The sequence below is a fragment of the Mustela nivalis genome (assembly GCF_964662115.1).
Source record: "Mustela nivalis genome assembly, chromosome: 8".
Taxonomy (NCBI): Eukaryota; Metazoa; Chordata; class Mammalia; order Carnivora; family Mustelidae; genus Mustela; species Mustela nivalis.
Window position 1 is genome coordinate 102,764,991 of NC_139027.1, and position 16,241 is coordinate 102,781,231.

Below are 16,241 nucleotides of genomic sequence, written 5' to 3' on the forward strand. Positions count from 1 at the left end.
ATTTCAAGTTTTTATTTCAAGTTTTTAATTTAAATTCCAGTTAGTCAACATACAGTGTAATACTAGTTTCAGGTGTAGGATTTAGTGATCTATCATTTACATACAACACTGAGTGCTCATCATAACAAGTGCCCTCCTTTTAATGCCCATCACCTGTCTAGCCTATTCCCCTGCCCACCTCCTTGCCAGCAACCCTCGGTTTGTTCTCTGTAGGTATGAATCTGTTTTACAATTTGCCGTTCTCTCTCTCTCTCTTTTTTTTTTTTTAAGATTTTATTTATTTATTTGACAGAGAGAAAGATCACAGGTAGACAGAGAGGCAGGCAGAGAGAGAGGGGGAAGCAGGCTCCCTGCTGAGCAGAAAGCCCGATGCGGGGCTTGATCCCAGGACCCTGAGATCATGACCTGAGCCGAAGGCAGAGGCTTAACCCACTGAGCCACCCAGGCGCTCCAGTTTCCCTCTCTCTTTCTCCCCTCTTTGTTCATCTGTTTTGTTTCTTAAATTCCATATTTGAGTAAAGCCATATGATGTTTGTCTTTCTCTGACTAACTTATTTAGCATTATACTCTCTAGATCTTCACTTAGCATTGCTTGGTTTGTTACTTAATTTCTTTCTTTCTTTGGTTCATTTGTTTTGTTCCTTACATTCCACATAATCATATGGTATTTGTTTTTCTGACTGACTTATTTTGGTTAGCATTATTCTCTCTAGCTCCATCCACATTGCTGTAAATGGCAAGATTTTATTCTTTTTTATGGCTGAGTAATATTCCACGTGTGTGTGTGTGTGTGTGTGTGTGTGTGTGATCCATTCATCAGTCATTGGGCATTTGGGTTCTTTCCATAGTTTGACCTTCAGTGTCCAGAAGACAGTGAGACATCAGAGTCCATTTATCCCTATGAATCACTATTTTTGCATCCTTTGGGTAAATACCTAGTACTGCAATTGCCGGATCATAGGGTAGCTCTATTTTTAACTTTTTAAGGAACCTCCAAATTGTTCTCCAGAGTGGCTTCACCAGTTTGCATTCCCACCAAAAATGTTCTCTTTTTCCACATTCTTGCCAGTATCTGTTGTTTTCTGTGTTGTTAATTTTAGCCATTCTGACAGATATGAGGTGTTATCTCATGTGGTTTTGATTTGTATTTCCCTAATGATGCGTGAGCTCTGTCCTCTAAAACACGAGCCTGTCTGTGCTTTGCATACCACAGAAAGACCCTTTGGCATCCACTCTTGTAAGAGTCGCCTATTGTATACCCCTGCTCAGCACTGGCTCTCTCTACTTCTGGGACCAGCACCTCTACTTCCCTTTAAGGACTCACTCTTCCCCAAACCTTAATCTCTATCTTCCTACCTCTCCTCCCCACCCCACCCTGCTCCAGGCCTGGCCAACGAAACTAGCATATCATTTTGGCCTCAGGGGTTAGTTCAGATATGGGTGTGGTGTGTTCCCTAGCCCAAGCCAAGTTCAGCTGGCAGGATGTGAGTGCAGAACTGTTGGTCACCATCTCTGTCATCACCTGAGACAGAGATGGTGACCTGCATGGGAAGGAAGCAACAGGTAGGAGAACCTGCATGGGAAGGAAGCAACAGGTAGGAGAGCAGATCTGTGAGAAGGAAAGAGACATTCCCAGGACTCACTTGCAGGCCTCAATCTAGCCATGCCTGAAGGGCCTTACCCCTGAACTTTTCAATTGTATCAGGCAACATTTTCCACTTTTGTTTAGTTCAGCTTGGGATTGTGCAATCTGTAACAAAGATCCTAACTAACCCCCCTCCATATTTGTTCACTCATTCATCAAATGATGTGGTATGCCTTCTATGCACCAAGCACAATGCAAAGCACAAAAGCATCTTCATTCCACCCAGAAGCCTGTGGCAGGATTAATCCCATGGGCAGGTGTCAGGGATGGAAAAAAAAACATTTTTCAATGACCACTAATGTTGATCATTCACAAATAAAAGGAATATTTCCCCTGGCCCTGAACTCCAATTCTATAAGAACAAACAAGATTCCTTTCCTCCTTGGTGGCTGTCTTACACATGACCCTTTAATTGGAAATCTTTCTCCTGGTGCATGTGATGAATACCCAAATAAATACAATGATTTCTCAGAACCTTACTGAACATTGTCTCTTACAAGCCCTTGATTGAAGTCAGTGAACCTAGAGGACAAAGTCTTCTGTAGGTTCCTGTCAGAGAAAACCTCAGTGATGAGGGGAACATTCCCACAGGCATGAGGTCACATCTTTGGGGAACCATAAAGGAGCGGAAGGATTGTCTTCATGAATTCCAGACTCCAAAGGTCAGGGTGGGTCTACTAGAGCCCTCCAGAGTATGCCAGATTGGGGGTAGGGAACCTGAGTCTGCTCTGCCTGTGGCCAGCAGTATGATGTTGGGCAAGTCTCTTCCATTCCATGGGTATAAAATCAGAATGTTGAATTAACTGGATCTTGTTGTTCTAGTTCCTCCCAACATCATGTGTCTCTGTTAATTTACAACCTTTAGATGATACAAAATTCATAAAGGGTCATAGTCCCTATCCTGCCGTTTTCAGATCCCCAAATCTCTGAAAATCAGAAGGTTTTTTTTTTTTTAACTTATTTGGCAGCAAAACCTGGCCTAGACCAACACAAAGCTATTTATAGTCTTTATTATCCCACTTAGTGTGAATATTTATACATTTCACCACAGGAATATTAATGGGCTCGTTTACAGTGTACCAAGCCAGACTCCACCAGGAATGTTCTATAATATGCGCAAGAGGCACCATATTGCTTTTCTGAAATTCAAAAAAAAAATATCTGAATTTTCCAAAAGTTCTAGCACCAGCACTTTTTAAGTACTGTGCCTGCAGCTGACACACCCCACAATAACGTCCTGTAGAAGACACTTATCTCCCCAGCTTGCCCACACTCTACCTTTCTTGTCCACATCACTAAGGCTCTGTCGCTGTCCCTAACCCTCTCTCCCAGAATAGAATTGTCTCCCATCTGTGCTGGATATCCTGTTTTCATAGTGGTTCTAACTGGGACTCTTGAGGTGTGCCTCTTTTCTTCATCAAAACATACACTTTCCTCTGGGACCCCATTCTCTGCAAAGGACCAGGCCCTGAGCTAATGAAATAAATCATCTAAGGAATGGATGAGGGTTTTAGTTCCCCTCCCTGGACAAGACATCTGCATTTCTAACCAAATTTTTTTCACTCATTTTTATTTTTCATTGTGATAAAATACTCATCACTCTCAATTTACCATCTCAATTACTTTAAAGTGTGTATTTCATAATGTTAGGTATATTCTTGTGGTTTTGCAAACAATCTTCAGAACTTTTCCATACCTATTAAACACTAACCTCCCATTCCCCACTCCCCCAGCCCCTGGCAACCACCATTCTACTTTCTGTCTCTATGTCTCTACTTTATGTCTCTTTGATGACTCTAGGTAGCTTGCATTAGTGGACTCAGACAGCATTTGTCTGTTTGTGACTGGCTTAGCTCACTTAACATAGTATCCTCAAGGTTCATCCACTTTGTATCATGTGTCAGAATTTTCCTTTTATGGCTGAAAAACATTCCACTGTGGGTATATACCAAATTTTATCATCATTCATTCATTGATGGACATTTGGATTGCTTCCGCCTTTTGGCTATAGTGGGTAATTCTTTTATGAATCTGGGTACACTATCATGTATATTTTTAAACTTCTTGATTCACATTCCCTCATGGGTAGAGCTGTTTGATTCTGTCTGTCTCTGCTGTTATAGCCCTATTGAGAGGGGGAAAGCAATATCGTCTTGGGAAAGAGGAGGATTTTCCTCAGACAAGGGAAAAATGAAGGGAGAGTCTATTTCATCTGCCCCACAGATTCTAGAAGAGGAAGGAGGAAGCTTGCTCCATTATCCACAAAAGAGAAGAAAAGGTCTGTAAAGTAGGTCACAGAGACAGGGGACTTGATCTTCCCCCTCTGGGACAAAAAAATCCCCAAATGAGCAGACATGCTAGATTCCAGAGGGTAATGTCCAGAATGCTGGCTGGCTTAGGAAAATGCTTCCTGAGACCCACTGGCTAGAGGGAAGAGCCTGAGCATGGGCCAGAAGATGCTGGGAGGGCTGATGGGTGAGCTGAAGCCCACAATTCAGAACAAAGAGACCCCATGAGTGGGGACCTTCCAACCAGGGCAAAGGCCCAAGCCACAGACTCCAGAAGAGGCTGCCAAGATGTCCTTAAAAGTCAGGCTAATCACCTGTGTGGACCAGAGCAGCTTCATGCCACAGGATCCAGTTGTTGTCCTGCAGATTCCATGCGCTCAATGCTAGAAGGACTCACTGCCAGAAGGACCCGCCTACACCTCTCCCGCCCCACCTCCACTGCCACAAAGGTCCTTTGGGAAAGTAGTAAGGGGCAGAACGGTCCCTAAGGAGACACACTTTACAAAAGAGACTCTTTAAAATTTGCAACTGAGAAAACAGATAAGTAGATCCCAATGGCTCCACCTGCTTGTGTGGCTGCTGATGGTTACGGGGAAGGCTCCCCCCAGAACAGTATCTCAGCAGTGGAAGCAACGGAAGCCTGCCTGAGGGAGGCCAGAGACCTCCGGCCTCAAAGTAGGAAACCCTGCTGCCCCATCCCTTTGTCTCAAGGTGGGACCAACTCCCTGACCCCAGGCGTGTTCCAGAATGTTCATGGGGTTAGGCAGAAGCTGGTTCCAGCCGGCACCACAGCCTTACTCAGTCCTTACTCTCCTGTTTCGCTGTCCCAAGGGTTTGCTCCCCCAGAATAGGGTGGCCAGATTTAGGAGATAAAAATACAAAATACTTGGGGTGCCTGGCGGGGCTCAGTCATTAAGTGTCTGCCTTTGGTTCTGATCATGACTCCCAGAGTCCTGAGATCAAGACCCACATCAGGCTCCCTGTTCAGTGGGAAGCCTGCTTCTTCCTCTCCCACTCCCGCTGCTTGTATTCCCTCTCCGGCTGTCTCTCTCTGTCAAATAAATAAATAAAATCCTTAAAAAAAATACAAAGTACAAATTTCCCAGTTAAGTTTGAATTTCAGATAAACAATCGATATATTATTAGCCTAAGTATGATCCAAATATTTCATCAGACATACCAAAGAAGTTATTCATTGATTACCTGAAATTCAGATTGAACTGGGCATCCTGCATTTTTTTCTGGCAGCTCTCTCCTCCACCTCTGACTCAGCAGAAGCCCCTGCACAGGGCCCACACTCCCAAACCCTGGGCTCCCAGGTGAGCCACCCGAGTCAGAAATTCTTCCTGTTGGGATTTCCTTCCTGGATCTTATTCCACTTCTGCCTCCCTCTCTGGATCTGATGAAAGCCACAAATTCACAAGGCTCATAGCTCAAGGCGACACAGCATGAGAATCCATGGCTAGGGAGAGAACTGTTGTAGGACAACATGCCACTCAGAAGTCCCCTCTGAGGCAAACACAAGTTCAGATGTCAGGGTGCCCCTGCTCGTCTAGAAACGACATCTGGTGCCAGCAGAGCTCACACCAGGGCTGCGGGCAACTAGGAGAAATGGAACCAAAGGGGGCTCACGTTTGTTGAGCACCTATGACGTTGCTGGCCTCAGTCTGTCTATGGTCCCACGTAATCCTCCAAATTCCTTTGGCAGCACCCAAAATTGTTCCTATTTTGAGATATGGGGAAACTGAGGCCCCGAGGGGGCAACGAGGATCACATATCTAGTAAAAGGCAATGTCAGGGCATAAGCTCAGGCCCAGGTGGCTCCAAAGCCCAGGCTCTTCCCTCTCCAGGATGGAAATCAGAAGAGCAACCACAGCAAGGTTAGCAGGTGCTGTCCCTGCCTGCCCACATCCTCTGGGGTTCACGGTTCCCTCAGCCAGTACCTGTGGCTCTCCTGGCAGCTGATGGGGGACAGAGGGTGGATAGAGGCATAGTGCTGGCATGGCTCCAGTGGGACAGTTCCCAGATGTCCCTAGAGGGCTCAAGTCCCAGTGACCCGTGGGAGCAACCTGCTAGTGAACAGTTAGTGGCCACTGTCCCATCCTGTTCTGCCTCCTTGCCCTCCTACCTGTAAGACCCGGACCCCTCACAAATTAATCACTTGCATGGAAATTTGATTCTCAGTGTTGGTGATCAGGAAAGCCAGTTTAGAGCAGTTAGTGCCTCCCCAGACTTCCCAAGGCTCCACGTGAAGCTCTTTCCCACTCATGACTTCATTTAACCTGTCTGCATGCGAGGAGGTGGGTTCTGTGATGATCCCCATTTTACAGATTCACTGACTCAAGGTCTTGCTGGACATCCAAACCCAGCAAGCCTCAGACTGATATATGCGTTCCCAAACTCTGAGTCACCAGGAGAGGCTTTGGTTCCATTTCTGGGTAGTCATTTTCTCTCCTTCCAGCTCTTGACTGAATTCCTTTACTTGGGTGTAAATGCAAACTGGGGCAGCTGGCCATTGGCCAGCAAGGGGACATCTCGTGGTCGAGGTGGAATTGTGCAAATGAGCGGTGTTGTAAGCACAGCATTGATTCCATCCTGAGATATACGGAGTCACCACACTACGTGACTTCTGCTTGCTCTTTGGCAGAGTTCTGAGTCCCCAATTCAACTTTCCCTTATTACTTTTGCTCACATTTTAGGTACCTGCCCTTGTCTGCTGGTCCTCAGCAGAGCCATTCCAGTACCTTCTAAGGACTCCTCCTATTCTGCCTATCTTTTCTTGTGAGGGTGTGTGTCTAGGTTCTGTATGTTTTAGTTCAGAAATTGGCCCTAAAGACCTACTCGATTTTCCCAAGTGCAAAGACCTACTTAAGACTCTTTCCCAAAAAAATCACTAGCCTTCTTGGCTCTGGCTTCATGGGAGTGGGGAGGGACGGCTTCAACCAGAGAGTTGTGTTGTTCTCTCTCTGGTTTGTTTCCATTCAAAGCCAGGTTTTCATGGCCATGAAGAAAGGATTTCCCAAAGATTGCCATTGATTTCACTTATTACATTATTTATGTGAGCAGATAATGAATTATTTGTATTGTAAACAGGACTTTTGAAGAGATTACACAAAGGCATTTCAGTCATTTCCAGAGACCTTTTGGTGTTTTGTAGCCATCAAAAGATAAGCCTGCCCATTTGTAAACACACTCCTGGACATGGAGCATAACCACCTTCCTTAGGGGGAAGAGACTGAGTTCCCTGGTCTGGGCAGTGCTCCTCTCTGACAAAGGCTCAGTCTCAATCCTGGATTGTCAAGGGAGAGTTTAAACAAAAAGGGACCTCACTCTCAATGACCCCTTTGAAATCAGACACCCTCTTGAACATTCCTTAAAAGTTAAAAGATGAGGGGTGACAAACATAAATCAAAAGGATCCAGGCTAGTGAAAAAAATAAATCAGGGAGGAAAAATAGTGCGAGGGCAAAGATAAACAGGGACTGACATTTGGCATTGCTCAGGAAGGACACAAAAGGTACGGGTGGTATCACACCCCACCAAAAGGAGGTAGTTGTCTCTCAGGAACGTGGGTCCCAGGTGGCCAGATCTGGTGGCCAGATGGTGGCTATTTCAAAAGAATCTAAAAATGTAGATTTTTATGTGCAATCTCCCATTGTTTAAATATTGGACGATAATTCAAATATCTGTAATACAATGTGAACCCAGCCAAACAAGCCATACCACCAGCTGGCCTCTCCTGCTGTAGACTTTCCACATACATCAATGCAATTCGACATCAAATTTCAGAAGTCTGTAGACCAGGGCCCCAGGTTAGGAACCTTTGACTTCAAGTTTCAACTCATATAAAACCTTCAACTTGGGTGAGTGGTTCTCATCTTCAAACTTGGATGTGGTTTCCTGGGGACATGTTCTGACCTTCCCCAGTGAAGGTCATGTACAAACAGACAACCAGCATTCCCACCTCTACTTCCCATCTTCCCACTTGGTGGCCAGACACTACTCCCAGCATCTTCCCCAAAGTCCACACTGGGATGTTCATCTCAAAGGCATCTGCTGATGTTCAATTATCACGAAAATGCAAATCAAAACCACAATAAGATATCACCTCATACCTGTTAGAAAAGCTAGTATCAAAAAGACTGGAAATAGCACATATTGGCCAGGATGTGGAAAAAGGGAACACTTGTACCCTGTTGGTGGGAATGCAACCAAATGGTGGCCACTTTGGAAAGCAGTATGGAGGTGCCTCAAAAAATTAAAAATAGAACTACCAGATGACCCAGCAATTCCATTACTGGGTATTTATCTAAAGAAAATGAATCCACTAATTTGGAAAGATATCTGCACCCCCATGTTCACTGCAACATTATTTATAAGAGCCAAGACACAGAAACAATCTAAGTGTCTACTGATGGATGAAAGGATAAAGAAAATGTGGCATACACATAAAATAGAATATTATTCAGCTGTAGGAAGGAAATCTTAAAAAAAAAAAAAAAAAGAAGGAAGGAAATCATGTCACTTACAACAACATGAATGAAACTTGAGGGCATTATGCTAAATGAAATAAGTCAGATAAAGACAAATACCATATGATTTCACTTATAGGTGGAATCTAAAATACAAACAAATAAAAAACAAACTGAGCTCATAGATACAGAGAACAGATTGGTGACTGTCAGAGGTGAGGGATGGGAATGAGTGAAATGGGAGAAGAGAGTCAAAAGTCACAAGCTTCCAACTATAAAATAAGGAAGGAACACCTGAGTGGGTGGCTCAGTGGTTAAGAAACTGCCTTTGGCTCAGGTCATGATCTCAGGGTCCTGGGATGGAGCCCTGCATTGGGCTCCCTCTTCAGTGGGGAGCCTGCTTCTCCCTCTCCCTTCCTTCTCCCTCTGCCTTTCCCCCTGTTTATGTATGCTCTCTGTCTCTGTCAAATAAATAAATAAAAATCTTTTAACAAAAATAAAATAAGGAAGTCATGGGGATATAAATTACAGACTAGTGACCATAATAAAACTGTATTGTATATTTGACAGTTGCTTAGAGAGTAGATCTTAAAAGTTCTTATCAAAAGAAAAAAAATTGTTAACTATGTATGGTATTGGATACTAACTAGACTTATTGTGGTGATTGCTTTGCAATATATACAAATACTAAAATCATTATGTTGCCCATCTGAAATGAATATAATGCATTGTATATGTCAATTACAGCTCAATTTAAAAGTTTAAAAAAAAGCATCCATTGGTGGAGACATGGTTCCCAGTCCATGTAGACCTGGCTGAAAATGCTAGGGTATGGTACCCAATCTCCTCCCTTCCGGGCCTTGACTGCTGATGGGAGGTGCCCACCCAAGTCTTGCTTGGCCCTGGTTCTGCTCTCGTGGGTCAGATCCATACACCCCACCTGCTCACAACATCAGCTTCTCCACCTGGTCTTTGGATAGGGTCACCTGGAAGTGACCAAAAAGACACAGATGCCACCACCCTCTCAGACAGAGGAAGACCTGAAAAAGCCCTTTGCATGCCCTGGGCTCTGTTCTGCTTCTCTGAGTGACAGTGCAGGGGGCAGAGAAGAGCCAAGCCAGGGCATTAAGGTTTGACCTGTGTTTGATCTTGGCTTTGCCCCCAGCTAGCTGGCAGCCTGGATCTGAGCCCACCTCCCCATTACCACCATCACATAAGAAGTCCTTACTATGGATAGACAAGTCACATGGAATCCTCGAAACACACACACACATTCCTCATAACGAAACTATGAAGCAGGAAGTCATTTTAGCCCCATTTAACACATAAGAAAACTGAGGCTTAGTGAGGTTAATAACACATCCACGACTGTCTACTTGGCAAAGAGAGGAGCTTGAATCCTTCAATTGAGTTAACACTTGTGAGTTCTTCCAACTGACCAATGGCCACTTTCTATTGTTTATAAATGTGGGCCATTGAGTGGCTTAGAAAGCACCACACATGAAGTGTTCACACCAGACAGACCCTCAGAGGTGCTGTGGTGACTGCCACCACCCTATGCCATGGCTCTGACGCACAATCTCTGTCTGGATTTCCAGTGCACAGTTGGCCACAGGAACCTGATTTCTCCTGACCCCTTCTGTCTGGCACTCCCGGTGCCCTGACTGTGGCTGTTCTACCACATCTGGCCAACCTTGGAGCCTCTTCAGCCTTGGAATGCTTCCATCTTGCTGGGCAGTTGGCTGTGTTTTTCTAAGTCCAGACCCATGGGGCTTCCTGCCAGGTCAGTGGTTCCATCAGGCTGGCGCAGCAAGGGACAGGTCCCAGGCAGGGGTCAGCACTTAGGGAGGCTGGAGCCCCTCACAGGGGCCATGCCATGGGAAGCCTAAGAGCCACTGCAGGAGATGCCTGGGAGAGAGGAGAACCAACACCCTTCACGGAGAAGGAAAACAACCAGCCTTGGGGGCACAGGCCTCCCTGAGCTACAAGGCAGATTTTCCAACACCTCATCAGTTTTGTCAATGTCACAGTAGGAGAGAAGCTCCAAACTAATAAGTTATATTAACTTGCCCAAATTATGTTCCCTTTCTCAGCCTCAGTGGATTCATCTATAAAATGGATGAGGTGGCATTAGGTTGATAATTTTCCAAAATGTTCTCAAAAGAACAATAGCCTTCATCTTTTCCCTTCACTCTTTAAGGATTCAGTGTACTCTAACTTATTCAAGGCCCTGACAAGTCCTATACAGCAAGGCAACTGCCATCTTGGCCTAACCCACAGTTTCCTAAACTTCCTGAACCATGCAGCCTTTTAAGTAACATCAATTAAAATCCCTTGGGCCACAGTCCTGTGGAACCTGCCTTGGTCAGTTTTCAAGGCTTTTTTGGTACTAAAGGTCTCAACCCCTCTGAGTCTGTGCTGGAGGCCAAGAGGCCTAGTTGGCTGTGGGCTCCTTGGAATTGATACGGCCCCTGCCCTCTGCTTCCCCAGCCATCACAGAACATCTGTTCTCATGGAAAACTGTGGTGAATTGTTGGGTTCTCAAGAGCTCTCTCTCCTTTCTGATTTTTGCACTTTTCCTGACCCCATTCCGTGAGGCCTGGGAGGAGCTGGCTTTAATATCTGGCTCCAGGAGCATACCTATGACCTAGCCCTGGCTGTTGAGGTAACACATCCTCCTGGTCGCCTTGATTGGTTTGTTGTGGACAAGAGACTCCAGTGTGATCAAGAAGAAACAACTCTGGCATTTTTGCTGGAATGATTAGGAAAGAAATGGTGCCTTCTTCCTGGTGTGATTGCAAAGCAGGGGACTCCTCTTCCTTCACTTTGAGAGCCTTACAGAGAGATCTCCAAGGGGAGGCAGAGCTGATGATGGTGAAAATTTAATGACAAAATCACTGAGAGGCTGGATCCAGCCATTCCTGAAGCCAAAGCATGCCCAACAATCCTTTTCCATTAAATTAATTTGAGTTTGATTCTACCTGTAACTGAAAGAACTCCACCCCACCAATTTTACAAGAGATGTGCTGGGAATCCAATATTAGAGAAAAGGAGGAAGGAGCAGTAGATCTTGGAAAAACAATGCGTGGGAAGCATGTGGGAAATGGAATGGAATGGTGGCCATGCGTGGGCAAAGCCTGGGGACCAGGGGAGAAAGAACTGACCACATGGACCCTGCTGATAATGGATAACTCTCAACCCAGTGAAATGATGCACCAGTGGTTGTGTTAGGGGCCAAACCTAAACATAGGCCAGCCCTGACAGGATTGCACTCTAATACAACCCTGCCTGTGGTTCTGATGGTCATCGACCCAAGGAGTGGCATCTCGGAGCTTGTTAGGAATGCAGAATCTCAGACTTACCCAAGACTTACCAGACTTAGTCTTGGTAAAACCCCCAGACTTACCAAATCAGGATCTCTATTTTAACAAGGCCCAAGTAGTGCCTGTGCACCATTAAGTTTTAGAACCCCACCACTAGTGGGTTATTGGTAGTGACTGTAGCAGCGATTAAAGATGGCTGCCACCAGTTCCTTCCTTTCCGGATGCCCGGCCCACTGAAGGGGAGGATGGACAGTTTCCCCGACGCTTTCATCGGGCTTGCGCGGGACTTGCCTGGACCAACAGAAAGTGGTGAGGTGGTAGGGCCAGGACTGGGCTTAGCCCGCAAGAAGCCTGCTTCGTCCCTCAAAAGCCAGCTGTCGTCAAGTCTGATTAACCACACTGAGATGTCATCTGGAGGCCATGTGAGTTCCAGAAGGATGAGAGAGTGACACTGGCCTGTGCCATGTGGAGCTGAGCCTTACCCAAATTTCTGACGAGGGCACTGGGGGAAATAATTGATCATCGCTGTATTAAACCCCTACATTTTGGGTTCCACAGCAAGTCTACTGAGGCAATGACTGTCTTTCCTCCTGCATAGTGTTCACTCGCTCTAGACACTATGCTGAGCACTTTCCACCTGCCAGGTGCTCTTCCAGGCTCTGTTCCGGGTCTGGGGTAGAGTGATCATGGGAGACAGTATCCCTGCTCTTGCAAGACTGAAGTTCCTGTCCAGGAAGATGGCAGTAGCCAGGAAAATACCCAAACACAATGCCATGCTGGAATGTGTGTGCCCCCACCCCCACCCCAGCATTCGTCTGTTGAGCTCCTAACCCCTAGAGTGATGTCATAGAAGTCAGGGCCTTTGGGAAGTGATTAGGTCATTAGGTGATTAGGGTGGAATGCTGACGAATGGGATTAGCTGCCCTTAAAAGGAACCCTGAAAAACTCTCTTTCCACCACATGAGGCAACCACAAGGAAAGGTCTGTCCGCCACTCGGGAGCGGATCTTGGTCAGAACCTGCCCATGCTGTCCCCGATCTCAGACTTCTCCCCTCCAGAACAGTGAGATGCGTTCAGTAGTTTACTAGTCCGTGATGCTCTGTTATAGCAATCTGAGCTAAGACACATGATAATTAGGGAGAAATCAGCAGCAGTTGGGAGCGGCGCTGGGTACAACGATATCAGACAAGGTCGGGAAAGGTGCTCTGAGGAGACATTCCGGATCTGAGGCAGTGACAGTGGACAGAGGCACACCATACAATGACCTGAGGGCAGGGCGATGCTGCCAAAGCCCCCAGGGAACAGCGTGACTTGTTGGAGGCATAGGCTGAAGGTCTGGTGAATGCAGTAGGAGGGGCCCCAGGATGGGGGGTTGAGGGGAAACGAGGTCAAGAGATGAAGTCACAAAAGTTGGCACGGCTGTAATCCCCCTGTCGGGTCCAGTGACCACTAGCCACACAAAGGCTATTAAAGTCAAACTTCCTTTAAAATTAAAATTGACATTCGGTTCCTCAGTCCCACTAGCCATTTCCAACACTCCATAGCCACACGTGGCTCCTGGCGACCATACGGGAGCGCAGAAATGAGAATATCTCCCTCAGTGGGGAAAGTGCAATCAGCCCGCACTGGCTATAGAACAAACCACGGGCAAACCAGGGTTCAAGGTCAGACCATGTGCTCTTGAGCTTGGCGCTTCATTAAATCCCTTGAGTTTCTGCTTTGCCCAGGGATTAAATGAGGTTCTTGTAGCCTGACAGTGCGTCTGAATGATCCACAGCGAGATGCCAAGGCCATGAATGGTGAACTGAGGTCTTACCAGGAGAGCATGTTCAACACTTCATCCATGGTAACTGGCAGCAAAAAGGCCTGTTTAACTGACTTCTTTGCAACCTCATTTAAGCTGCCAATTTGGGGCTCCCTGATGTGAAAAAAAGAACAGAGCGTGGCTACTATTTCAGGGCAGTGCGCAGAAGGGAAATTGCTACAATTAGCCAAAGCTGATTTTGATTAGCATATTTTCTTCCTTGGCGCATAACATCTGCTGGTGTGGAAACAGTCACTCCGTCTTGTCCCGTCGGGGCGAGAGGCACGGGCGTGAATGAGGCGGGCCAGTGGGGAGCCCAACAGCAGCCAAGACCAAGCTGAAGAGGAGGCAAAATAGCCCCTGAGCAGCTGGGCAAGTCACCAGCGGTTTGTCCTTAGGAAGGTTAAATAGGAAGGTGCTTCCCTGCATAGGCTGGGCAGCGGCAGGTGTAGGTGCCTGTTCTTGGAATTGGCGAGACCTGTACTGTCATTATGTTCGTGGTGGCTCCGTAAGTCCTCCACCCCTTGGGGCAGTTACACAACCTTCCTTGTCTGAGAAATGTGGATGATGACACCCACTTGATGGGTGAGGGGCAGATTACGTGAAATCATCTCAGTGAACACACTTGGCATATAGTAGGTGCTCAGTAAGTGTTGGCTGAATCATAATCTTCATAGGAAAGAGATGGCTAAGGGAGATTTGATTTAGCGTTCAGGCTAGTTCCAGTCCTGGCACTGTCACGCCTTCATTCATTCATTCAACACAGTCATGCTGGGAATTGGCTCCATGGCCTTTGATCACCGCCCCCCTCTCCCCCACCCCGCAGAACCAGCCCGGCCACCTGCTTCCTATCTGCAGCCCAGCAGGTTGGGGAAGCCAGTCTTTACGATTCCTTCCAAGCTTTCCCTGCCAACAAAGTTTGCAGCCCCCCTGGAAGGCCTGACCCATTTGGGTTCAAACATGGAAGGTGAGCACGGTTTTGAGACCCAGATCCTGCAATCTGGGATTTGGAACAGCTTTTAAAGAGCTTTTGGTTCAGTTCCCGACTGATCACAAGGATCCTGTCCCAGCCCTGCTGACGGAAGACGCCCAGTTTGCCCGGATGCTTCCAAAGGCACTCTCATGGCCTCCCAAAGGAGCCCATTCTATTTTCAGAGTGCTCTAATCTGTGGGTATGCTCATCTGTATATGGAGTGTATAGAGATTCTAGGTTAATGTCCCTCTTAAAACGCAGCACCCAGAACACACATTGTTCTCAGTTTTCATATCTATAAAATGAGCGTGAAAATACCTACTTCAGGGCACCTGGGTGGCTCAATTGGTTAAGCATCTGCCTTTGGCTCAGGTCATGATCTCAGGACCTTGGGATCGAGTCCCACATTGGGCTCCCTGCTCGGCAGGGAGCCTGCTTCTCCCCCTCCTCCCTGCTAGTGCTCTCTCTATCTCTGTCTGTCTCTCTAAAATAAATAATAAAATCCTTTAAAAAAAAAAAAGAAGAAGAAGAAGAAGAAGAAGAAGAAAGAAAGGAAAACACCTACTTTGCCTTCCTCACGTCAGGAATTAAGAATTAAGGAATTAATTGATACCTAGTAGATGCTTAGTGTTTGTTCCTTCCCTTTCCAAATGAGGGCTGTTGCTGGTGGAGAACAATGGACCCTCCTGGCTCGTGCTGCTATGAGGCTATCACTGAGCCCATTCTCTAGTGGCCACGCCACCTAAGAGCCTGGCCTCCCTGCCGCAGAGCCTCTATCAAGCACCCAGAAGACCTTTGCCCAGGGAGCCAGGGCAGGTGATTAGAGTATCAGTTCCTGCAGATGGCAACCCGCACAAGGTCAGGAGAGGGGTGTCTGTGTCGGGTGAGCCCACTTCCCCGGGAAGGGCTCAGGCTTGTCCTGGGGCATTGCTGGACACCAGATTTGGTCTGCTGCTCTGGGTGTGGGACCCTGAGGCACTAGGCTAGCTCCCGCTGTGTTTCTGTCCCTGGCTCTCAGAGTGTCTGAATACTCACCAAGTGGGCCGGGCAGATCAACGCCGCAGGTCAACTTGTCTCAGTTGCCGTGGCCCTGGAAGTGCAGGTCAGTCCTAGGAGGGTAAGCTTATCTTCTGGGCTAGGGGTCAAGTCTGTCCTGAGATCCTGAATGGGGACACATTGTGATGTCACACCACTGGGGTCCCCTGCAAGGCCCACCGTCACTCCTGGTATCAGGGTGCAGGGAGTCCTTCCTGAAGAAATAGCACCTCTGGGAGTTGTTCTGGCTGGCCCTTCTGGAAAAGCAGCTGTTATACTAGAGGCTACCAGCCTGAGGGGGGCACTGGGACCCCAGTCCTGGGAATCCCCTCTCCGGCCTGCTTTGGGTCAACGCAAGTGAACCAAGTGCCTCTCTGGATTTTTCCCACACAAATTGACTTCAAGGAGGATACCTCCAACATTTAACTCTTCCTTTGCCCATTTTCTATGATTGATTTAAAAATCGAAGCAGACCCATGACATTTCCCCTACTGCCCACCTGCTGTGTTCAGAGGCAAACAGAAGAATTTAAATATTAGCTCAGAAAACAAACAGGAAAATGTAAATCTCCCCCACCCTCTCTCCCTGGCCAAACCAGACACAGATGCCTCTCAGGGTGCCTTCTATAGTTTCATATGCCTGTGCTGCTTTCCTCCACAGGTGACTGGTAATTCGGTACAATTTCTATTTAATAAGACCCCC

General features: G+C 46.9%; 1 protein-coding gene across 1 annotated transcript in view; it reads right to left on the reverse strand.

Annotated features, from left to right (window-relative positions):
- BANF2 (BANF family member 2) overlaps positions 1 to 15,649 on the reverse strand; it is a 33,219-nt gene extending 17,570 nt beyond the window's left edge. The window contains exon 1 of the mRNA XM_082743213.1: positions 15,540 to 15,649. The gene's annotated coding sequence lies outside the window, so the exon portion shown is untranslated. The remainder of the gene's footprint in view (positions 1 to 15,539) is intronic.
- Between the last annotated feature and the right edge of the window lie 592 nt (positions 15,650 to 16,241).